This window comes from Pungitius pungitius, chromosome 21, assembly GCF_949316345.1.
Source record: "Pungitius pungitius chromosome 21, fPunPun2.1, whole genome shotgun sequence".
Classification (NCBI taxonomy): domain Eukaryota; kingdom Metazoa; phylum Chordata; class Actinopteri; order Perciformes; family Gasterosteidae; genus Pungitius; species Pungitius pungitius.
This window is the reverse complement of record NC_084920.1, coordinates 10,927,655-10,946,850: the sequence shown is the minus strand read 5'-3', so window position 1 is coordinate 10,946,850 and position 19,196 is coordinate 10,927,655. Positions and strand designations below refer to the sequence as shown.

The 19,196-nt window shown below is 41.3% G+C and overlaps 52 non-coding genes across 52 annotated transcripts; all 52 read left to right on the top strand.

The window, feature by feature from the left end:
* The first annotated feature begins 2 nt into the window (after positions 1–2).
* trnai-aau (transfer RNA isoleucine (anticodon AAU)) lies at positions 3–76 on the top strand. The gene has a single exon. It is a non-coding gene; the product is annotated as a tRNA-Ile (tRNA).
* Positions 77–433: 357 nt separating this feature from the next.
* On the top strand, positions 434–506 carry trnar-ucg (transfer RNA arginine (anticodon UCG)). Its single transcript has one exon. It is a non-coding gene; the product is annotated as a tRNA-Arg (tRNA).
* Positions 507–737: 231 nt separating this feature from the next.
* Positions 738–811, top strand: trnai-aau (transfer RNA isoleucine (anticodon AAU)). The gene has a single exon. It is a non-coding gene; the product is annotated as a tRNA-Ile (tRNA).
* A 180-nt stretch (positions 812–991) lies between these two features.
* trnar-ucg (transfer RNA arginine (anticodon UCG)) lies at positions 992–1,064 on the top strand. Its single transcript has one exon. It is a non-coding gene; the product is annotated as a tRNA-Arg (tRNA).
* Positions 1,065–1,294: 230 nt separating this feature from the next.
* Positions 1,295–1,368, top strand: trnai-aau (transfer RNA isoleucine (anticodon AAU)). The gene has a single exon. It is a non-coding gene; the product is annotated as a tRNA-Ile (tRNA).
* Positions 1,369–1,725: 357 nt separating this feature from the next.
* On the top strand, positions 1,726–1,798 carry trnar-ucg (transfer RNA arginine (anticodon UCG)). Its single transcript has one exon. It is a non-coding gene; the product is annotated as a tRNA-Arg (tRNA).
* A 225-nt stretch (positions 1,799–2,023) lies between these two features.
* On the top strand, positions 2,024–2,097 carry trnai-aau (transfer RNA isoleucine (anticodon AAU)). The gene has a single exon. It is a non-coding gene; the product is annotated as a tRNA-Ile (tRNA).
* Positions 2,098–2,757: 660 nt separating this feature from the next.
* On the top strand, positions 2,758–2,831 carry trnai-aau (transfer RNA isoleucine (anticodon AAU)). The gene has a single exon. It is a non-coding gene; the product is annotated as a tRNA-Ile (tRNA).
* Positions 2,832–3,188: 357 nt separating this feature from the next.
* trnar-ucg (transfer RNA arginine (anticodon UCG)) lies at positions 3,189–3,260 on the top strand. The gene has a single exon. It is a non-coding gene; the product is annotated as a tRNA-Arg (tRNA).
* A 231-nt stretch (positions 3,261–3,491) lies between these two features.
* On the top strand, positions 3,492–3,565 carry trnai-aau (transfer RNA isoleucine (anticodon AAU)). Its single transcript has one exon. It is a non-coding gene; the product is annotated as a tRNA-Ile (tRNA).
* Positions 3,566–3,922: 357 nt separating this feature from the next.
* trnar-ucg (transfer RNA arginine (anticodon UCG)) lies at positions 3,923–3,995 on the top strand. Its single transcript has one exon. It is a non-coding gene; the product is annotated as a tRNA-Arg (tRNA).
* A 231-nt stretch (positions 3,996–4,226) lies between these two features.
* On the top strand, positions 4,227–4,300 carry trnai-aau (transfer RNA isoleucine (anticodon AAU)). The gene has a single exon. It is a non-coding gene; the product is annotated as a tRNA-Ile (tRNA).
* A 180-nt stretch (positions 4,301–4,480) lies between these two features.
* Positions 4,481–4,553, top strand: trnar-ucg (transfer RNA arginine (anticodon UCG)). Its single transcript has one exon. It is a non-coding gene; the product is annotated as a tRNA-Arg (tRNA).
* Positions 4,554–4,783: 230 nt separating this feature from the next.
* Positions 4,784–4,857, top strand: trnai-aau (transfer RNA isoleucine (anticodon AAU)). The gene has a single exon. It is a non-coding gene; the product is annotated as a tRNA-Ile (tRNA).
* Positions 4,858–5,214: 357 nt separating this feature from the next.
* trnar-ucg (transfer RNA arginine (anticodon UCG)) lies at positions 5,215–5,287 on the top strand. The gene has a single exon. It is a non-coding gene; the product is annotated as a tRNA-Arg (tRNA).
* Positions 5,288–5,512: 225 nt separating this feature from the next.
* Positions 5,513–5,586, top strand: trnai-aau (transfer RNA isoleucine (anticodon AAU)). The gene has a single exon. It is a non-coding gene; the product is annotated as a tRNA-Ile (tRNA).
* Positions 5,587–6,246: 660 nt separating this feature from the next.
* Positions 6,247–6,320, top strand: trnai-aau (transfer RNA isoleucine (anticodon AAU)). The gene has a single exon. It is a non-coding gene; the product is annotated as a tRNA-Ile (tRNA).
* Positions 6,321–6,677: 357 nt separating this feature from the next.
* On the top strand, positions 6,678–6,749 carry trnar-ucg (transfer RNA arginine (anticodon UCG)). The gene has a single exon. It is a non-coding gene; the product is annotated as a tRNA-Arg (tRNA).
* Positions 6,750–6,980: 231 nt separating this feature from the next.
* trnai-aau (transfer RNA isoleucine (anticodon AAU)) lies at positions 6,981–7,054 on the top strand. Its single transcript has one exon. It is a non-coding gene; the product is annotated as a tRNA-Ile (tRNA).
* Positions 7,055–7,234: 180 nt separating this feature from the next.
* trnar-ucg (transfer RNA arginine (anticodon UCG)) lies at positions 7,235–7,307 on the top strand. Its single transcript has one exon. It is a non-coding gene; the product is annotated as a tRNA-Arg (tRNA).
* Positions 7,308–7,538: 231 nt separating this feature from the next.
* Positions 7,539–7,612, top strand: trnai-aau (transfer RNA isoleucine (anticodon AAU)). Its single transcript has one exon. It is a non-coding gene; the product is annotated as a tRNA-Ile (tRNA).
* Positions 7,613–7,969: 357 nt separating this feature from the next.
* trnar-ucg (transfer RNA arginine (anticodon UCG)) lies at positions 7,970–8,042 on the top strand. The gene has a single exon. It is a non-coding gene; the product is annotated as a tRNA-Arg (tRNA).
* A 230-nt stretch (positions 8,043–8,272) lies between these two features.
* trnai-aau (transfer RNA isoleucine (anticodon AAU)) lies at positions 8,273–8,346 on the top strand. Its single transcript has one exon. It is a non-coding gene; the product is annotated as a tRNA-Ile (tRNA).
* Positions 8,347–8,703: 357 nt separating this feature from the next.
* trnar-ucg (transfer RNA arginine (anticodon UCG)) lies at positions 8,704–8,775 on the top strand. The gene has a single exon. It is a non-coding gene; the product is annotated as a tRNA-Arg (tRNA).
* Positions 8,776–9,006: 231 nt separating this feature from the next.
* On the top strand, positions 9,007–9,080 carry trnai-aau (transfer RNA isoleucine (anticodon AAU)). Its single transcript has one exon. It is a non-coding gene; the product is annotated as a tRNA-Ile (tRNA).
* A 180-nt stretch (positions 9,081–9,260) lies between these two features.
* Positions 9,261–9,333, top strand: trnar-ucg (transfer RNA arginine (anticodon UCG)). The gene has a single exon. It is a non-coding gene; the product is annotated as a tRNA-Arg (tRNA).
* A 231-nt stretch (positions 9,334–9,564) lies between these two features.
* trnai-aau (transfer RNA isoleucine (anticodon AAU)) lies at positions 9,565–9,638 on the top strand. The gene has a single exon. It is a non-coding gene; the product is annotated as a tRNA-Ile (tRNA).
* A 357-nt stretch (positions 9,639–9,995) lies between these two features.
* On the top strand, positions 9,996–10,068 carry trnar-ucg (transfer RNA arginine (anticodon UCG)). The gene has a single exon. It is a non-coding gene; the product is annotated as a tRNA-Arg (tRNA).
* A 231-nt stretch (positions 10,069–10,299) lies between these two features.
* Positions 10,300–10,373, top strand: trnai-aau (transfer RNA isoleucine (anticodon AAU)). Its single transcript has one exon. It is a non-coding gene; the product is annotated as a tRNA-Ile (tRNA).
* A 180-nt stretch (positions 10,374–10,553) lies between these two features.
* trnar-ucg (transfer RNA arginine (anticodon UCG)) lies at positions 10,554–10,626 on the top strand. The gene has a single exon. It is a non-coding gene; the product is annotated as a tRNA-Arg (tRNA).
* Positions 10,627–10,856: 230 nt separating this feature from the next.
* On the top strand, positions 10,857–10,930 carry trnai-aau (transfer RNA isoleucine (anticodon AAU)). The gene has a single exon. It is a non-coding gene; the product is annotated as a tRNA-Ile (tRNA).
* A 660-nt stretch (positions 10,931–11,590) lies between these two features.
* trnai-aau (transfer RNA isoleucine (anticodon AAU)) lies at positions 11,591–11,664 on the top strand. Its single transcript has one exon. It is a non-coding gene; the product is annotated as a tRNA-Ile (tRNA).
* A 357-nt stretch (positions 11,665–12,021) lies between these two features.
* trnar-ucg (transfer RNA arginine (anticodon UCG)) lies at positions 12,022–12,093 on the top strand. Its single transcript has one exon. It is a non-coding gene; the product is annotated as a tRNA-Arg (tRNA).
* A 231-nt stretch (positions 12,094–12,324) lies between these two features.
* Positions 12,325–12,398, top strand: trnai-aau (transfer RNA isoleucine (anticodon AAU)). Its single transcript has one exon. It is a non-coding gene; the product is annotated as a tRNA-Ile (tRNA).
* A 180-nt stretch (positions 12,399–12,578) lies between these two features.
* On the top strand, positions 12,579–12,651 carry trnar-ucg (transfer RNA arginine (anticodon UCG)). Its single transcript has one exon. It is a non-coding gene; the product is annotated as a tRNA-Arg (tRNA).
* Positions 12,652–12,882: 231 nt separating this feature from the next.
* trnai-aau (transfer RNA isoleucine (anticodon AAU)) lies at positions 12,883–12,956 on the top strand. Its single transcript has one exon. It is a non-coding gene; the product is annotated as a tRNA-Ile (tRNA).
* A 357-nt stretch (positions 12,957–13,313) lies between these two features.
* Positions 13,314–13,386, top strand: trnar-ucg (transfer RNA arginine (anticodon UCG)). Its single transcript has one exon. It is a non-coding gene; the product is annotated as a tRNA-Arg (tRNA).
* Positions 13,387–13,611: 225 nt separating this feature from the next.
* On the top strand, positions 13,612–13,685 carry trnai-aau (transfer RNA isoleucine (anticodon AAU)). Its single transcript has one exon. It is a non-coding gene; the product is annotated as a tRNA-Ile (tRNA).
* Positions 13,686–14,042: 357 nt separating this feature from the next.
* trnar-ucg (transfer RNA arginine (anticodon UCG)) lies at positions 14,043–14,115 on the top strand. Its single transcript has one exon. It is a non-coding gene; the product is annotated as a tRNA-Arg (tRNA).
* A 225-nt stretch (positions 14,116–14,340) lies between these two features.
* Positions 14,341–14,414, top strand: trnai-aau (transfer RNA isoleucine (anticodon AAU)). Its single transcript has one exon. It is a non-coding gene; the product is annotated as a tRNA-Ile (tRNA).
* Positions 14,415–15,074: 660 nt separating this feature from the next.
* On the top strand, positions 15,075–15,148 carry trnai-aau (transfer RNA isoleucine (anticodon AAU)). Its single transcript has one exon. It is a non-coding gene; the product is annotated as a tRNA-Ile (tRNA).
* Positions 15,149–15,505: 357 nt separating this feature from the next.
* On the top strand, positions 15,506–15,577 carry trnar-ucg (transfer RNA arginine (anticodon UCG)). The gene has a single exon. It is a non-coding gene; the product is annotated as a tRNA-Arg (tRNA).
* A 231-nt stretch (positions 15,578–15,808) lies between these two features.
* trnai-aau (transfer RNA isoleucine (anticodon AAU)) lies at positions 15,809–15,882 on the top strand. The gene has a single exon. It is a non-coding gene; the product is annotated as a tRNA-Ile (tRNA).
* Positions 15,883–16,062: 180 nt separating this feature from the next.
* trnar-ucg (transfer RNA arginine (anticodon UCG)) lies at positions 16,063–16,135 on the top strand. The gene has a single exon. It is a non-coding gene; the product is annotated as a tRNA-Arg (tRNA).
* A 231-nt stretch (positions 16,136–16,366) lies between these two features.
* On the top strand, positions 16,367–16,440 carry trnai-aau (transfer RNA isoleucine (anticodon AAU)). Its single transcript has one exon. It is a non-coding gene; the product is annotated as a tRNA-Ile (tRNA).
* A 357-nt stretch (positions 16,441–16,797) lies between these two features.
* Positions 16,798–16,869, top strand: trnar-ucg (transfer RNA arginine (anticodon UCG)). Its single transcript has one exon. It is a non-coding gene; the product is annotated as a tRNA-Arg (tRNA).
* A 231-nt stretch (positions 16,870–17,100) lies between these two features.
* On the top strand, positions 17,101–17,174 carry trnai-aau (transfer RNA isoleucine (anticodon AAU)). The gene has a single exon. It is a non-coding gene; the product is annotated as a tRNA-Ile (tRNA).
* A 180-nt stretch (positions 17,175–17,354) lies between these two features.
* trnar-ucg (transfer RNA arginine (anticodon UCG)) lies at positions 17,355–17,427 on the top strand. The gene has a single exon. It is a non-coding gene; the product is annotated as a tRNA-Arg (tRNA).
* A 230-nt stretch (positions 17,428–17,657) lies between these two features.
* Positions 17,658–17,731, top strand: trnai-aau (transfer RNA isoleucine (anticodon AAU)). Its single transcript has one exon. It is a non-coding gene; the product is annotated as a tRNA-Ile (tRNA).
* Positions 17,732–18,088: 357 nt separating this feature from the next.
* Positions 18,089–18,161, top strand: trnar-ucg (transfer RNA arginine (anticodon UCG)). The gene has a single exon. It is a non-coding gene; the product is annotated as a tRNA-Arg (tRNA).
* A 225-nt stretch (positions 18,162–18,386) lies between these two features.
* trnai-aau (transfer RNA isoleucine (anticodon AAU)) lies at positions 18,387–18,460 on the top strand. Its single transcript has one exon. It is a non-coding gene; the product is annotated as a tRNA-Ile (tRNA).
* Positions 18,461–19,120: 660 nt separating this feature from the next.
* On the top strand, positions 19,121–19,194 carry trnai-aau (transfer RNA isoleucine (anticodon AAU)). The gene has a single exon. It is a non-coding gene; the product is annotated as a tRNA-Ile (tRNA).
* Positions 19,195–19,196: the final 2 nt, after the last annotated feature.

Sequence of the window (19,196 nt, the reverse complement as noted above, 5' to 3'; positions counted from 1 at the left end):
TGGGCCGGTTAGCTCAGATGGTCAGAGCGTGGTGCTAATAACGCCAAGGTCATGGGTTCAATCCCCATACTGGCCAACAATATGGAAAGGGTTGAAACGACCTCCAACTATTTAGTGTTATTTGCGCTTAACAAAAGCTTTTATTGCAAGGAAAAGTCCAAAAGAAAGTCAGCTGCTAGTTCATGCTCCCCAAGTTTAATAATCTACCTTCATCCAAAGAATTTTTGTGTGAAAAACCCATCCGTCCTCTCTACTAAAGCCCAGCAAGTAGTTTATCACACCTAAAGACGATCAAAAACTGGTAACATTTTGCTAGGTAACATGCTTGAAAAAAATACAAATGATAATGTATGTTTTCAAAGATTCCACTGTGCCCCAATCGTTTTTCAATTTTACAAAAGCACTTGTAAAATGTGAAAGTCTTGCTTTCTGTGACCACGTGGCCTAATGGACAAGGCGTCTGACTTCGGATCAGAAGATTGAGGGGTCGAGTCCCTTCGTGGTTGAAAATTGGAAGTTCGTCGAAAGAAGCTTGGTGAAACCATGAATTTTATCTGCTAGAAGCGTCAATGCTCCCAACACAATGGCATTTCCTTTTGCTTCCTCAATGGGAACTTTGCAACTGAAGATGATAGGCACTCACACTCAGTTGACAGTTTTATGCTGCTTGCATTTTAGAATGTCTTTTCTGGAAAACTGTCTGGATTTAGTGGAGTTGGATGAGACCTTTAGGCATGGGCCGGTTAGCTCAGATGGTCAGAGCGAGGTGGTAATAACGCCAAGGTCATGGGTTCAATCCCCATACTGGCCAACAATATGGAAAGGCTAGTTCATCACACCTAAAGACGATCAAAAACTGGTAACTTTTTGCTGGGTAACATGCTTGAAAAAAATACAAATGATAATGTATGTTTTCAAAGATTCCACTGTGCCCCAATCGTTTTTCAATTTTACAAAAGCACTTGTAAAATGTGAAAGTCTTGCTTTCTGCGACCACGTGGCCTAATGGATAAGGCGTCTGACTTCGGATCAGAAGATTGAGGGTTCGAGTCCCTTCGTGGTTGACAATTGAAAGTTCTTCGTAAGATGCTTGGTGAAACCATGAATTGTATCTGCTAGAAGCGTCAATGCTCCCAACAAATGACATTTCCTTTTGCATCTTCAATGGGAACTTTACAACTGAAGATGATAGGCACTGACACTCAGTTGACAGTTTTATGCTGCCTGCATTTTAGAACGTCTTTTCTGGAAAACTGTCTGGATTTAGTGGAGTTGGATGAGACCTTTGGGCATGGGCCGGTTAGCTCAGATGGTCAGAGCGTGGTGCTAATAACGCCAAGGTCATGGGTTCAATCCCCATACTGGCCAACAATATGGAAAGGGTTGAAACGACCTCCAACTATTTAGTGTTATTTGCGCTTAACAAAAGCTTTTATTGCAAGGAAAAGTCCAAAAGAAAGTCAGCTGCTAGTTCATGCTCCCCAAGTTTAATAATCTACCTTCATCCAAAGAATTTTTGTGTGAAAAACCCATCCGTCCTCTCTACTAAAGCCCAGCAAGTAGTTTATCACACCTAAAGACGATCAAAAACTGGTAACATTTTGCTAGGTAACATGCTTGAAAAAAATACAAATGATAATGTATGTTTTCAAAGATTCCACTGTGCCCCAATCGTTTTTCAATTTTACAAAAGCACTTGTAAAATGTGAAAGTCTTGCTTTCTGCGACCACGTGGCCTAATGGACAAGGCGTCTGACTTCGGATCAGAAGATTGAGGGTTCGAGTCCCTTCGTGGTTGAAAATTGCAAGTTCTTCGTGAGAAGCTTGGTAAAACCATGAATTGTATCTGCTAGAAGCGTCAATGCTCCCAACACAATGGCTTTTGCTTCCTCAATGGGAACTTTGCAACTGAAGATGATAGGCACTCACACTCAGTTGACAGTTTTATGCTGCCTGCATTTTAGAATGTCTTTTCTGGAAAACTGTCTGGATTTAGTGGAGTTGGATGAGACCTTTGAGCATGGGCCGGTTAGCTCAGATGGTTAGAGCGTGGTGCTAATAACGCCAAGGTCATGGGTTCAATCCCCATACTGGCCAACAATATGGAAAGGGTTGAAACGACCTCCAACTATTTAGTGTTATTTGCGCTTAACAAAAGCTTTTATTGCAAGGAAAAGTCCAAAAGAAAGTCAGCTGCTAGTTCATGCTCCTCAAGTTTAATAATCTACCTTCATCCAAAGAATTTTTGTGTGAAAAACCCATCCGTCCTCTCTACTAAAGCCCAGCAAGTAGTTTATCACACCTAAAGACGATCAAAAACTGGTAACATTTTGCTAGGTAACATGCTTGAAAAAAATACAAATGATAATGTATGTTTTCAAAGATTCCACTGTGCCCCAATCGTTTTTCAATTTTACAATAGCACTTGTAAAATGTGAAATTCTTGCTTTCTGCGACCACGTGGCCTAATGGATAAGGCGTCTGACTTAGGATCAGAAGATTCAGGGTTCGAGTCCCTTCGTGGTTGACAATTGCAAGTTCTTCGTAAGATGCTTGGTGAAACCATGAATTGTATCTGCTAGAAGCGTCATTGCTCCCAACAAATGACATTTCCTTTTGCATCTTCAATGGGAACTTTACAACTGAAGATGATAGGCACTGACACTCAGTTGACAGTTTTATGCTGCCTGCATTTTAGAACGTCTTTTCTGGAAAACTGTCTGGATTTAGTGGAGTTGGATGAGACCTTTGGGCATGGGCCGGTTAGCTCAGATGGTCAGAGCGTGGTGCTAATAACGCCAAGGTCATGGGTTCAATCCCCATACTGGCCAACAATATGGAAAGGGTTGAAACGACCTCCAACTATTTAGTGTTATTTGCGCTTAACAAAAGCTTTTATTGCAAGGAAAAGTCCAAAAGAAAGTCAGCTGCTAGTTCATGCTCCCCAAGTTTAATAATCTACCTTCATCCAAAGAATTTTTGTGTGAAAAACCCATCCGTCCTCTCTACTAAAGCCCAGCAAGTAGTTTATCACACCTAAAGACGATCAAAAACTGGTAAAATTTTGCTAGGTAACATGCTTGAAAAAAATACAAATGATAATGTATGTTTTCAAAGATTCCACTGTGCCCCAATCGTTTTTCAATTTTACAAAAGCACTTGTAAAATGTGAAAGTCTTGCTTTCTGTGACCACGTGGCCTAATGGACAAGGCGTCTGACTTCGGATCAGAAGATGAGGGGTCGAGTCCCTTCGTGGTTGAAAATTGGAAGTTCGTCGAAAGAAGCTTGGTGAAACCATGAATTTTATCTGCTAGAAGCGTCAATGCTCCCAACACAATGGCATTTCCTTTTGCTTCCTCAATGGGAAGTTTGCAACTGAAGATGATAGGCACTCACACTCAGTTGACAGTTTTATGCTGCTTGCATTTTAGAATGTCTTTTCTGGAAAACTGTCTGGATTTAGTGGAGTTGGATGAGACCTTTAGGCATGGGCCGGTTAGCTCAGATGGTCAGAGCGTGGTGCTAATAACGCCAAGGTCATGGGTTCAATCCCCATACTGGCCAACAATATGGAAAGGGTTGAAACGACCTCCAACTATTTAGTGTTATTTGCGCTTAACAAAAGCTTTTATTGCAAGGAAAAGTCCAAAAGAAAGTCAGCTGCTAGTTCATGCTCCCCAAGTTTAATAATCTACCTTCATCCAAAGAATTTTTGTGTGAAAAACCCATCCGTCCTCTCTACTAAAGCCCAGCAAGTAGTTTATCACACCTAAAGACGATCAAAAACTGGTAACATTTTGCTAGGTAACATGCTTGAAAAAAATACAAATGATAATGTATGTTTTCAAAGATTCCACTGTGCCCCAATCGTTTTTCAATTTTACAAAAGCACTTGTAAAATGTGAAAGTCTTGCTTTCTGTGACCACGTGGCCTAATGGACAAGGCGTCTGACTTCGGATCAGAAGATTGAGGGGTCGAGTCCCTTCGTGGTTGAAAATTGGAAGTTCGTCGAAAGAAGCTTGGTGAAACCATGAATTTTATCTGCTAGAAGCGTCAATGCTCCCAACACAATGGCATTTCCTTTTGCTTCCTCAATGGGAACTTTGCAACTGAAGATGATAGGCACTCACACTCAGTTGACAGTTTTATGCTGCTTGCATTTTAGAATGTCTTTTCTGGAAAACTGTCTGGATTTAGTGGAGTTGGATGAGACCTTTAGGCATGGGCCGGTTAGCTCAGATGGTCAGAGCGAGGTGGTAATAACGCCAAGGTCATGGGTTCAATCCCCATACTGGCCAACAATATGGAAAGGCTAGTTCATCACACCTAAAGACGATCAAAAACTGGTAACTTTTTGCTGGGTAACATGCTTGAAAAAAATACAAATGATAATGTATGTTTTCAAAGATTCCACTGTGCCCCAATCGTTTTTCAATTTTACAAAAGCACTTGTAAAATGTGAAAGTCTTGCTTTCTGCGACCACGTGGCCTAATGGATAAGGCGTCTGACTTCGGATCAGAAGATTGAGGGTTCGAGTCCCTTCGTGGTTGACAATTGAAAGTTCTTCGTAAGATGCTTGGTGAAACCATGAATTGTATCTGCTAGAAGCGTCAATGCTCCCAACAAATGACATTTCCTTTTGCATCTTCAATGGGAACTTTACAACTGAAGATGATAGGCACTGACACTCAGTTGACAGTTTTATGCTGCCTGCATTTTAGAACGTCTTTTCTGGAAAACTGTCTGGATTTAGTGGAGTTGGATGAGACCTTTGGGCATGGGCCGGTTAGCTCAGATGGTCAGAGCGTGGTGCTAATAACGCCAAGGTCATGGGTTCAATCCCCATACTGGCCAACAATATGGAAAGGGTTGAAACGACCTCCAACTATTTAGTGTTATTTGCGCTTAACAAAAGCTTTTATTGCAAGGAAAAGTCCAAAAGAAAGTCAGCTGCTAGTTCATGCTCCCCAAGTTTAATAATCTACCTTCATCCAAAGAATTTTTGTGTGAAAAACCCATCCGTCCTCTCTACTAAAGCCCAGCAAGTAGTTTATCACACCTAAAGACGATCAAAAACTGGTAACATTTTGCTAGGTAACATGCTTGAAAAAAATACAAATGATAATGTATGTTTTCAAAGATTCCACTGTGCCCCAATCGTTTTTCAATTTTACAAAAGCACTTGTAAAATGTGAAAGTCTTGCTTTCTGCGACCACGTGGCCTAATGGACAAGGCGTCTGACTTCGGATCAGAAGATTGAGGGTTCGAGTCCCTTCGTGGTTGAAAATTGCAAGTTCTTCGTGAGAAGCTTGGTAAAACCATGAATTGTATCTGCTAGAAGCGTCAATGCTCCCAACACAATGGCTTTTGCTTCCTCAATGGGAACTTTGCAACTGAAGATGATAGGCACTCACACTCAGTTGACAGTTTTATGCTGCCTGCATTTTAGAACGTCTTTTGTGGAAAACTGTCTGGATTTAGTGGAGTTGGATGAGACCTTTGAGCATGGGCCGGTTAGCTCAGATGGTTAGAGCGTGGTGCTAATAACGCCAAGGTCATGGGTTCAATCCCCATACTGGCCAACAATATGGAAAGGGTTGAAACGACCTCCAACTATTTAGTGTTATTTGCGCTTAACAAAAGCTTTTATTGCAAGGAAAAGTCCAAAAGAAAGTCAGCTGCTAGTTCATGCTCCTCAAGTTTAATAATCTACCTTCATCCAAAGAATTTTTGTGTGAAAAACCCATCCGTCCTCTCTACTAAAGCCCAGCAAGTAGTTTATCACACCTAAAGACGATCAAAAACTGGTAACATTTTGCTAGGTAACATGCTTGAAAAAAATACAAATGATAATGTATGTTTTCAAAGATTCCACTGTGCCCCAATCGTTTTTCAATTTTACAATAGCACTTGTAAAATGTGAAATTCTTGCTTTCTGCGACCACGTGGCCTAATGGATAAGGCGTCTGACTTAGGATCAGAAGATTCAGGGTTCGAGTCCCTTCGTGGTTGACAATTGCAAGTTCTTCGTAAGATGCTTGGTGAAACCATGAATTGTATCTGCTAGAAGCGTCATTGCTCCCAACAAATGACATTTCCTTTTGCATCTTCAATGGGAACTTTACAACTGAAGATGATAGGCACTGACACTCAGTTGACAGTTTTATGCTGCCTGCATTTTAGAACGTCTTTTCTGGAAAACTGTCTGGATTTAGTGGAGTTGGATGAGACCTTTGGGCATGGGCCGGTTAGCTCAGATGGTCAGAGCGTGGTGCTAATAACGCCAAGGTCATGGGTTCAATCCCCATACTGGCCAACAATATGGAAAGGGTTGAAACGACCTCCAACTATTTAGTGTTATTTGCGCTTAACAAAAGCTTTTATTGCAAGGAAAAGTCCAAAAGAAAGTCAGCTGCTAGTTCATGCTCCCCAAGTTTAATAATCTACCTTCATCCAAAGAATTTTTGTGTGAAAAACCCATCCGTCCTCTCTACTAAAGCCCAGCAAGTAGTTTATCACACCTAAAGACGATCAAAAACTGGTAACATTTTGCTAGGTAACATGCTTGAAAAAAATACAAATGATAATGTATGTTTTCAAAGATTCCACTGTGCCCCAATCGTTTTTCAATTTTACAAAAGCACTTGTAAAATGTGAAAGTCTTGCTTTCTGTGACCACGTGGCCTAATGGACAAGGCGTCTGACTTCGGATCAGAAGATGAGGGGTCGAGTCCCTTCGTGGTTGAAAATTGGAAGTTCGTCGAAAGAAGCTTGGTGAAACCATGAATTTTATCTGCTAGAAGCGTCAATGCTCCCAACACAATGGCATTTCCTTTTGCTTCCTCAATGGGAACTTTGCAACTGAAGATGATAGGCACTCACACTCAGTTGACAGTTTTATGCTGCTTGCATTTTAGAACGTCTTTTCTGGAAAACTGTCTGGATTTAGTGGAGTTGGATGAGACCTTTAGGCATCGGCCGGTTAGCTCAGATGGTCAGAGCGTGGTGCTAATAACGCCAAGGTCATGGGTTCAATCCCCATACTGGCCAACAATATGGAAAGGCTAGTTTATCACACCTAAAGACGATCAAAAACTGGTAACATTTTGCTGGGTAACATGCTTGAAAAAAGTACAAATGATAATGTATGTTTTCAAAGATTCCACTGTGCCCCAATCGTTTTTCAATTTTATAATAGCACTTGTAAAATGTGAAAGTCTTGCTTTCTGTGACCACGTGGCCTAATGGACAAGGCGTCTGACTTCGTATCAGAAGATTGAGGGTTCGAGTCCCTTCGTGGTTGAAAATTGGAAGTTCGTCGAAAGAAGCTTGGTGAAACCATGAATTTTATCTGCTAGAAGCGTCAATGCTCCCAACACAATGGCATTTCCTTTTGCTTCCTCAATGGGAAGTTTGCAACTGAAGATGATAGGCACTCACACTCAGTTGACAGTTTTATGCTGCTTGCATTTTAGAATGTCTTTTCTGGAAAACTGTCTGGATTTAGTGGAGTTGGATGAGACCTTTAGGCATGGGCCGGTTAGCTCAGATGGTCAGAGCGTGGTGCTAATAACGCCAAGGTCATGGGTTCAATCCCCATACTGGCCAACAATATGGAAAGGGTTGAAACGACCTCCAACTATTTAGTGTTATTTGCGCTTAACAAAAGCTTTTATTGCAAGGAAAAGTCCAAAAGAAAGTCAGCTGCTAGTTCATGCTCCCCAAGTTTAATAATCTACCTTCATCCAAAGAATTTTTGTGTGAAAAACCCATCCGTCCTCTCTACTAAAGCCCAGCAAGTAGTTTATCACACCTAAAGACGATCAAAAACTGGTAACATTTTGCTAGGTAACATGCTTGAAAAAAATACAAATGATAATGTATGTTTTCAAAGATTCCACTGTGCCCCAATCGTTTTTCAATTTTACAAAAGCACTTGTAAAATGTGAAAGTCTTGCTTTCTGCGACCACGTGGCCTAATGGACAAGGCGTCTGACTTCGGATCAGAAGATTGAGGGTTCGAGTCCCTTCGTGGTTGACAATTGCAAGTTCTTCGTAAGATGCTTGGTGAAACCATGAATTGTATCTGCTAGAAGCGTCATTGCTCCCAACAAATGACATTTCCTTTTGCATCTTCAATGGGAACTTTACAACTGAAGATGATAGGCACTGACACTCAGTTGACAGTTTTATGCTGCCTGCATTTTAGAACGTCTTTTCTGGAAAACTGTCTGGATTTAGTGGAGTTGGATGAGACCTTTGGGCATGGGCCGGTTAGCTCAGATGGTCAGAGCGTGGTGCTAATAACGCCAAGGTCATGGGTTCAATCCCCATACTGGCCAACAATATGGAAAGGGTTGAAACGACCTCCAACTATTTAGTGTTATTTGCGCTTAACAAAAGCTTTTATTGCAAGGAAAAGTCCAAAAGAAAGTCAGCTGCTAGTTCATGCTCCCCAAGTTTAATAATCTACCTTCATCCAAAGAATTTTTGTGTGAAAAACCCATCCGTCCTCTCTACTAAAGCCCAGCAAGTAGTTTATCACACCTAAAGACGATCAAAAACTGGTAACATTTTGCTAGGTAACATGCTTGAAAAAAATACAAATGATAATGTATGTTTTCAAAGATTCCACTGTGCCCCAATCGTTTTTCAATTTTACAAAAGCACTTGTAAAATGTGAAAGTCTTGCTTTCTGTGACCACGTGGCCTAATGGACAAGGCGTCTGACTTCGGATCAGAAGATGAGGGGTCGAGTCCCTTCGTGGTTGAAAATTGGAAGTTCGTCGAAAGAAGCTTGGTGAAACCATGAATTTTATCTGCTAGAAGCGTCAATGCTCCCAACACAATGGCATTTCCTTTTGCTTCCTCAATGGGAACTTTGCAACTGAAGATGATAGGCACTCACACTCAGTTGACAGTTTTATGCTGCTTGCATTTTAGAACGTCTTTTCTGGAAAACTGTCTGGATTTAGTGGAGTTGGATGAGACCTTTAGGCATCGGCCGGTTAGCTCAGATGGTCAGAGCGTGGTGCTAATAACGCCAAGGTCATGGGTTCAATCCCCATACTGGCCAACAATATGGAAAGGCTAGTTTATCACACCTAAAGACGATCAAAAACTGGTAACATTTTGCTGGGTAACATGCTTGAAAAAAGTACAAATGATAATGTATGTTTTCAAAGATTCCACTGTGCCCCAATCGTTTTTCAATTTTATAATAGCACTTGTAAAATGTGAAAGTCTTGCTTTCTGTGACCACGTGGCCTAATGGACAAGGCGTCTGACTTCGTATCAGAAGATTGAGGGTTCGAGTCCCTTCGTGGTTGAAAATTGGAAGTTCGTCGAAAGAAGCTTGGTGAAACCATGAATTTTATCTGCTAGAAGCGTCAATGCTCCCAACACAATGGCATTTCCTTTTGCTTCCTCAATGGGAAGTTTGCAACTGAAGATGATAGGCACTCACACTCAGTTGACAGTTTTATGCTGCTTGCATTTTAGAATGTCTTTTCTGGAAAACTGTCTGGATTTAGTGGAGTTGGATGAGACCTTTAGGCATGGGCCGGTTAGCTCAGATGGTCAGAGCGTGGTGCTAATAACGCCAAGGTCATGGGTTCAATCCCCATACTGGCCAACAATATGGAAAGGGTTGAAACGACCTCCAACTATTTAGTGTTATTTGCGCTTAACAAAAGCTTTTATTGCAAGGAAAAGTCCAAAAGAAAGTCAGCTGCTAGTTCATGCTCCCCAAGTTTAATAATCTACCTTCATCCAAAGAATTTTTGTGTGAAAAACCCATCCGTCCTCTCTACTAAAGCCCAGCAAGTAGTTTATCACACCTAAAGACGATCAAAAACTGGTAACATTTTGCTAGGTAACATGCTTGAAAAAAATACAAATGATAATGTATGTTTTCAAAGATTCCACTGTGCCCCAATCGTTTTTCAATTTTACAAAAGCACTTGTAAAATGTGAAAGTCTTGCTTTCTGTGACCACGTGGCCTAATGGACAAGGCGTCTGACTTCGGATCAGAAGATTGAGGGGTCGAGTCCCTTCGTGGTTGAAAATTGGAAGTTCGTCGAAAGAAGCTTGGTGAAACCATGAATTTTATCTGCTAGAAGCGTCAATGCTCCCAACACAATGGCATTTCCTTTTGCTTCCTCAATGGGAACTTTGCAACTGAAGATGATAGGCACTCACACTCAGTTGACAGTTTTATGCTGCTTGCATTTTAGAATGTCTTTTCTGGAAAACTGTCTGGATTTAGTGGAGTTGGATGAGACCTTTAGGCATGGGCCGGTTAGCTCAGATGGTCAGAGCGAGGTGGTAATAACGCCAAGGTCATGGGTTCAATCCCCATACTGGCCAACAATATGGAAAGGCTAGTTCATCACACCTAAAGACGATCAAAAACTGGTAACTTTTTGCTGGGTAACATGCTTGAAAAAAATACAAATGATAATGTATGTTTTCAAAGATTCCACTGTGCCCCAATCGTTTTTCAATTTTACAAAAGCACTTGTAAAATGTGAAAGTCTTGCTTTCTGCGACCACGTGGCCTAATGGATAAGGCGTCTGACTTCGGATCAGAAGATTGAGGGTTCGAGTCCCTTCGTGGTTGACAATTGAAAGTTCTTCGTAAGATGCTTGGTGAAACCATGAATTGTATCTGCTAGAAGCGTCAATGCTCCCAACAAATGACATTTCCTTTTGCTTCCTCAATGGGAAGTTTGCAACTGAAGATGATAGGCACTCACACTCAGTTGACAGTTTTATGCTGCCTGCATTTTAGAACGTCTTTTGTGGAAAACTGTCTGGATTTAGTGGAGTTGGATGAGACCTTTGAGCATGGGCCGGTTAGCTCAGATGGTTAGAGCGTGGTGCTAATAACGCCAAGGTCATGGGTTCAATCCCCATACTGGCCAACAATATGGAAAGGGTTGAAACGACCTCCAACTATTTAGTGTTATTTGCGCTTAACAAAAGCTTTTATTGCAAGGAAAAGTCCAAAAGAAAGTCAGCTGCTAGTTCATGCTCCTCAAGTTTAATAATCTACCTTCATCCAAAGAATTTTTGTGTGAAAAACCCATCCGTCCTCTCTACTAAAGCCCAGCAAGTAGTTTATCACACCTAAAGACGATCAAAAACTGGTAACATTTTGCTAGGTAACATGCTTGAAAAAAATACAAATGATAATGTATGTTTTCAAAGATTCCACTGTGCCCCAATCGTTTTTCAATTTTACAATAGCACTTGTAAAATGTGAAATTCTTGCTTTCTGCGACCACGTGGCCTAATGGATAAGGCGTCTGACTTAGGATCAGAAGATTCAGGGTTCGAGTCCCTTCGTGGTTGACAATTGCAAGTTCTTCGTAAGATGCTTGGTGAAACCATGAATTGTATCTGCTAGAAGCGTCATTGCTCCCAACAAATGACATTTCCTTTTGCATCTTCAATGGGAACTTTACAACTGAAGATGATAGGCACTGACACTCAGTTGACAGTTTTATGCTGCCTGCATTTTAGAACGTCTTTTCTGGAAAACTGTCTGGATTTAGTGGAGTTGGATGAGACCTTTGGGCATGGGCCGGTTAGCTCAGATGGTCAGAGCGTGGTGCTAATAACGCCAAGGTCATGGGTTCAATCCCCATACTGGCCAACAATATGGAAAGGGTTGAAACGACCTCCAACTATTTAGTGTTATTTGCGCTTAACAAAAGCTTTTATTGCAAGGAAAAGTCCAAAAGAAAGTCAGCTGCTAGTTCATGCTCCCCAAGTTTAATAATCTACCTTCATCCAAAGAATTTTTGTGTGAAAAACCCATCCGTCCTCTCTACTAAAGCCCAGCAAGTAGTTTATCACACCTAAAGACGATCAAAAACTGGTAACATTTTGCTAGGTAACATGCTTGAAAAAAATACAAATGATAATGTATGTTTTCAAAGATTCCACTGTGCCCCAATCGTTTTTCAATTTTACAAAAGCACTTGTAAAATGTGAAAGTCTTGCTTTCTGTGACCACGTGGCCTAATGGACAAGGCGTCTGACTTCGGATCAGAAGATGAGGGGTCGAGTCCCTTCGTGGTTGAAAATTGGAAGTTCGTCGAAAGAAGCTTGGTGAAACCATGAATTTTATCTGCTAGAAGCGTCAATGCTCCCAACACAATGGCATTTCCTTTTGCTTCCTCAATGGGAACTTTGCAACTGAAGATGATAGGCACTCACACTCAGTTGACAGTTTTATGCTGCTTGCATTTTAGAACGTCTTTTCTGGAAAACTGTCTGGATTTAGTGGAGTTGGATGAGACCTTTAGGCATCGGCCGGTTAGCTCAGATGGTCAGAGCGTGGTGCTAATAACGCCAAGGTCATGGGTTCAATCCCCATACTGGCCAACAATATGGAAAGGCTAGTTTATCACACCTAAAGACGATCAAAAACTGGTAACATTTTGCTGGGTAACATGCTTGAAAAAAGTACAAATGATAATGTATGTTTTCAAAGATTCCACTGTGCCCCAATCGTTTTTCAATTTTATAATAGCACTTGTAAAATGTGAAAGTCTTGCTTTCTGTGACCACGTGGCCTAATGGACAAGGCGTCTGACTTCGTATCAGAAGATTGAGGGTTCGAGTCCCTTCGTGGTTGAAAATTGGAAGTTCGTCGAAAGAAGCTTGGTGAAACCATGAATTTTATCTGCTAGAAGCGTCAATGCTCCCAACACAATGGCATTTCCTTTTGCTTCCTCAATGGGAAGTTTGCAACTGAAGATGATAGGCACTCACACTCAGTTGACAGTTTTATGCTGCTTGCATTTTAGAATGTCTTTTCTGGAAAACTGTCTGGATTTAGTGGAGTTGGATGAGACCTTTAGGCATGGGCCGGTTAGCTCAGATGGTCAGAGCGTGGTGCTAATAACGCCAAGGTCATGGGTTCAATCCCCATACTGGCCAACAATATGGAAAGGGTTGAAACGACCTCCAACTATTTAGTGTTATTTGCGCTTAACAAAAGCTTTTATTGCAAGGAAAAGTCCAAAAGAAAGTCAGCTGCTAGTTCATGCTCCCCAAGTTTAATAATCTACCTTCATCCAAAGAATTTTTGTGTGAAAAACCCATCCGTCCTCTCTACTAAAGCCCAGCAAGTAGTTTATCACACCTAAAGACGATCAAAAACTGGTAACATTTTGCTAGGTAACATGCTTGAAAAAAATACAAATGATAATGTATGTTTTCAAAGATTCCACTGTGCCCCAATCGTTTTTCAATTTTACAAAAGCACTTGTAAAATGTGAAAGTCTTGCTTTCTGCGACCACGTGGCCTAATGGACAAGGCGTCTGACTTCGGATCAGAAGATTGAGGGTTCGAGTCCCTTCGTGGTTGAAAATTGCAAGTTCTTCGTGAGAAGCTTGGTAAAACCATGAATTGTATCTGCTAGAAGCGTCAATGCTCCCAACACAATGGCTTTTGCTTCCTCAATGGGAACTTTGCAACTGAAGATGATAGGCACTCACACTCAGTTGACAGTTTTATGCTGCCTGCATTTTAGAACGTCTTTTGTGGAAAACTGTCTGGATTTAGTGGAGTTGGATGAGACCTTTGAGCATGGGCCGGTTAGCTCAGATGGTTAGAGCGTGGTGCTAATAACGCCAAGGTCATGGGTTCAATCCCCATACTGGCCAACAATATGGAAAGGGTTGAAACGACCTCCAACTATTTAGTGTTATTTGCGCTTAACAAAAGCTTTTATTGCAAGGAAAAGTCCAAAAGAAAGTCAGCTGCTAGTTCATGCTCCTCAAGTTTAATAATCTACCTTCATCCAAAGAATTTTTGTGTGAAAAACCCATCCGTCCTCTCTACTAAAGCCCAGCAAGTAGTTTATCACACCTAAAGACGATCAAAAACTGGTAACATTTTGCTAGGTAACATGCTTGAAAAAAATACAAATGATAATGTATGTTTTCAAAGATTCCACTGTGCCCCAATCGTTTTTCAATTTTACAAAAGCACTTGTAAAATGTGAAAGTCTTGCTTTCTGCGACCACGTGGCCTAATGGACAAGGCGTCTGACTTCGGATCAGAAGATTGAGGGTTCGAGTCCCTTCGTGGTTGAAAATTGCAAGTTCTTCGTGAGAAGCTTGGTAAAACCATGAATTGTATCTGCTAGAAGCGTCAATGCTCCCAACACAATGGCTTTTGCTTCCTCAATGGGAACTTTGCAACTGAAGATGATAGGCACTCACACTCAGTTGACAGTTTTATGCTGCCTGCATTTTAGAACGTCTTTTGTGGAAAACTGTCTGGATTTAGTGGAGTTGGATGAGACCTTTGAGCATGGGCCGGTTAGCTCAGATGGTTAGAGCGTGGTGCTAATAACGCCAAGGTCATGGGTTCAATCCCCATACTGGCCAACAATATGGAAAGGGTTGAAACGACCTCCAACTATTTAGTGTTATTTGCGCTTAACAAAAGCTTTTATTGCAAGGAAAAGTCCAAAAGAAAGTCAGCTGCTAGTTCATGCTCCTCAAGTTTAATAATCTACCTTCATCCAAAGAATTTTTGTGTGAAAAACCCATCCGTCCTCTCTACTAAAGCCCAGCAAGTAGTTTATCACACCTAAAGACGATCAAAAACTGGTAACATTTTGCTAGGTAACATGCTTGAAAAAAATACAAATGATAATGTATGTTTTCAAAGATTCCACTGTGCCCCAATCGTTTTTCAATTTTACAATAGCACTTGTAAAATGTGAAATTCTTGCTTTCTGCGACCACGTGGCCTAATGGATAAGGCGTCTGACTTAGGATCAGAAGATTCAGGGTTCGAGTCCCTTCGTGGTTGACAATTGCAAGTTCTTCGTAAGATGCTTGGTGAAACCATGAATTGTATCTGCTAGAAGCGTCATTGCTCCCAACAAATGACATTTCCTTTTGCATCTTCAATGGGAACTTTACAACTGAAGATGATAGGCACTGACACTCAGTTGACAGTTTTATGCTGCCTGCATTTTAGAACGTCTTTTCTGGAAAACTGTCTGGATTTAGTGGAGTTGGATGAGACCTTTGGGCATGGGCCGGTTAGCTCAGATGGTCAGAGCGTGGTGCTAATAACGCCAAGGTCATGGGTTCAATCCCCATACTGGCCAACAATATGGAAAGGGTTGAAACGACCTCCAACTATTTAGTGTTATTTGCGCTTAACAAAAGCTTTTATTGCAAGGAAAAGTCCAAAAGAAAGTCAGCTGCTAGTTCATGCTCCCCAAGTTTAATAATCTACCTTCATCCAAAGAATTTTTGTGTGAAAAACCCATCCGTCCTCTCTACTAAAGCCCAGCAAGTAGTTTATCACACCTAAAGACGATCAAAAACTGGTAACATTTTGCTAGGTAACATGCTTGAAAAAAATACAAATGATAATGTATGTTTTCAAAGATTCCACTGTGCCCCAATCGTTTTTCAATTTTACAAAAGCACTTGTAAAATGTGAAAGTCTTGCTTTCTGTGACCACGTGGCCTAATGGACAAGGCGTCTGACTTCGGATCAGAAGATGAGGGGTCGAGTCCCTTCGTGGTTGAAAATTGGAAGTTCGTCGAAAGAAGCTTGGTGAAACCATGAATTTTATCTGCTAGAAGCGTCAATGCTCCCAACACAATGGCATTTCCTTTTGCTTCCTCAATGGGAACTTTGCAACTGAAGATGATAGGCACTCACACTCAGTTGACAGTTTTATGCTGCTTGCATTTTAGAACGTCTTTTCTGGAAAACTGTCTGGATTTAGTGGAGTTGGATGAGACCTTTAGGCATCGGCCGGTTAGCTCAGATGGTCAGAGCGTGGTGCTAATAACGCCAAGGTCATGGGTTCAATCCCCATACTGGCCAACAATATGGAAAGGCTAGTTTATCACACCTAAAGACGATCAAAAACTGGTAACATTTTGCTGGGTAACATGCTTGAAAAAAGTACAAATGATAATGTATGTTTTCAAAGATTCCACTGTGCCCCAATCGTTTTTCAATTTTATAATAGCACTTGTAAAATGTGAAAGTCTTGCTTTCTGTGACCACGTGGCCTAATGGACAAGGCGTCTGACTTCGTATCAGAAGATTGAGGGTTCGAGTCCCTTCGTGGTTGAAAATTGGAAGTTCGTCGAAAGAAGCTTGGTGAAACCATGAATTTTATCTGCTAGAAGCGTCAATGCTCCCAACACAATGGCATTTCCTTTTGCTTCCTCAATGGGAAGTTTGCAACTGAAGATGATAGGCACTCACACTCAGTTGACAGTTTTATGCTGCTTGCATTTTAGAATGTCTTTTCTGGAAAACTGTCTGGATTTAGTGGAGTTGGATGAGACCTTTAGGCATGGGCCGGTTAGCTCAGATGGTCAGAGCGTGGTGCTAATAACGCCAAGGTCATGGGTTCAATCCCCATACTGGCCAACAATATGGAAAGGGTTGAAACGACCTCCAACTATTTAGTGTTATTTGCGCTTAACAAAAGCTTTTATTGCAAGGAAAAGTCCAAAAGAAAGTCAGCTGCTAGTTCATGCTCCCCAAGTTTAATAATCTACCTTCATCCAAAGAATTTTTGTGTGAAAAACCCATCCGTCCTCTCTACTAAAGCCCAGCAAGTAGTTTATCACACCTAAAGACGATCAAAAACTGGTAACATTTTGCTAGGTAACATGCTTGAAAAAAATACAAATGATAATGTATGTTTTCAAAGATTCCACTGTGCCCCAATCGTTTTTCAATTTTACAAAAGCACTTGTAAAATGTGAAAGTCTTGCTTTCTGTGACCACGTGGCCTAATGGACAAGGCGTCTGACTTCGGATCAGAAGATGAGGGGTCGAGTCCCTTCGTGGTTGAAAATTGGAAGTTCGTCGAAAGAAGCTTGGTGAAACCATGAATTTTATCTGCTAGAAGCGTCAATGCTCCCAACACAATGGCATTTCCTTTTGCTTCCTCAATGGGAACTTTGCAACTGAAGATGATAGGCACTCACACTCAGTTGACAGTTTTATGCTGCTTGCATTTTAGAACGTCTTTTCTGGAAAACTGTCTGGATTTAGTGGAGTTGGATGAGACCTTTAGGCATCGGCCGGTTAGCTCAGATGGTCAGAGCGAGGTGGTAATAACGCCAAGGTCATGGGTTCAATCCCCATACTGGCCAACAATATGGAAAGGCTAGTTCATCACACCTAAAGACGATCAAAAACTGGTAACTTTTTGCTGGGTAACATGCTTGAAAAAAATACAAATGATAATGTATGTTTTCAAAGATTCCACTGTGCCCCAATCGTTTTTCAATTTTACAAAAGCACTTGTAAAATGTGAAAGTCTTGCTTTCTGCGACCACGTGGCCTAATGGATAAGGCGTCTGACTTCGGATCAGAAGATTGAGGGTTCGAGTCCCTTCGTGGTTGACAATTGAAAGTTCTTCGTAAGATGCTTGGTGAAACCATGAATTGTATCTGCTAGAAGCGTCAATGCTCCCAACAAATGACATTTCCTTTTGCATCTTCAATGGGAACTTTACAACTGAAGATGATAGGCACTGACACTCAGTTGACAGTTTTATGCTGCCTGCATTTTAGAACGTCTTTTCTGGAAAACTGTCTGGATTTAGTGGAGTTGGATGAGACCTTTGGGCATGGGCCGGTTAGCTCAGATGGTCAGAGCGTGGTGCTAATAACGCCAAGGTCATGGGTTCAATCCCCATACTGGCCAACAATATGGAAAGGGTTGAAACGACCTCCAACTATTTAGTGTTATTTGCGCTTAACAAAAGCTTTTATTGCAAGGAAAAGTCCAAAAGAAAGTCAGCTGCTAGTTCATGCTCCCCAAGTTTAATAATCTACCTTCATCCAAAGAATTTTTGTGTGAAAAACCCATCCGTCCTCTCTACTAAAGCCCAGCAAGTAGTTTATCACACCTAAAGACGATCAAAAACTGGTAACATTTTGCTAGGTAACATGCTTGAAAAAAATACAAATGATAATGTATGTTTTCAAAGATTCCACTGTGCCCCAATCGTTTTTCAATTTTACAAAAGCACTTGTAAAATGTGAAAGTCTTGCTTTCTGCGACCACGTGGCCTAATGGACAAGGCGTCTGACTTCGGATCAGAAGATTGAGGGTTCGAGTCCCTTCGTGGTTGAAAATTGCAAGTTCTTCGTGAGAAGCTTGGTAAAACCATGAATTGTATCTGCTAGAAGCGTCAATGCTCCCAACACAATGGCTTTTGCTTCCTCAATGGGAACTTTGCAACTGAAGATGATAGGCACTCACACTCAGTTGACAGTTTTATGCTGCCTGCATTTTAGAACGTCTTTTGTGGAAAACTGTCTGGATTTAGTGGAGTTGGATGACACCTTTGAGCATGGGCCGGTTAGCTCAGATGGTTAGAGCGTGGTGCTAATAACGCCAAGGTCATGGGTTCAATCCCCATACTGGCCAACAATATGGAAAGGGTTGAAACGACCTCCAACTATTTAGTGTTATTTGCGCTTAACAAAAGCTTTTATTGCAAGGAAAAGTCCAAAAGAAAGTCAGCTGCTAGTTCATGCTCCTCAAGTTTAATAATCTACCTTCATCCAAAGAATTTTTGTGTGAAAAACCCATCCGTCCTCTCTACTAAAGCCCAGCAAGTAGTTTATCACACCAAAAGACGATCAAAAACTGGTAACATTTTGCTAGGTAACATGCTTGAAAAAAATACAAATGATAATGTATGTTTTCAAAGATTCCACTGTGCCCCAATCGTTTTTCAATTTTACAATAGCACTTGTAAAATGTGAAATTCTTGCTTTCTGCGACCACGTGGCCTAATGGATAAGGCGTCTGACTTAGGATCAGAAGATTCAGGGTTCGAGTCCCTTCGTGGTTGACAATTGCAAGTTCTTCGTAAGATGCTTGGTGAAACCATGAATTGTATCTGCTAGAAGCGTCATTGCTCCCAACAAATGACATTTCCTTTTGCATCTTCAATGGGAACTTTACAACTGAAGATGATAGGCACTGACACTCAGTTGACAGTTTTATGCTGCCTGCATTTTAGAACGTCTTTTCTGGAAAACTGTCTGGATTTAGTGGAGTTGGATGAGACCTTTGGGCATGGGCCGGTTAGCTCAGATGGTCAGAGCGTGGTGCTAATAACGCCAAGGTCATGGGTTCAATCCCCATACTGGCCAAC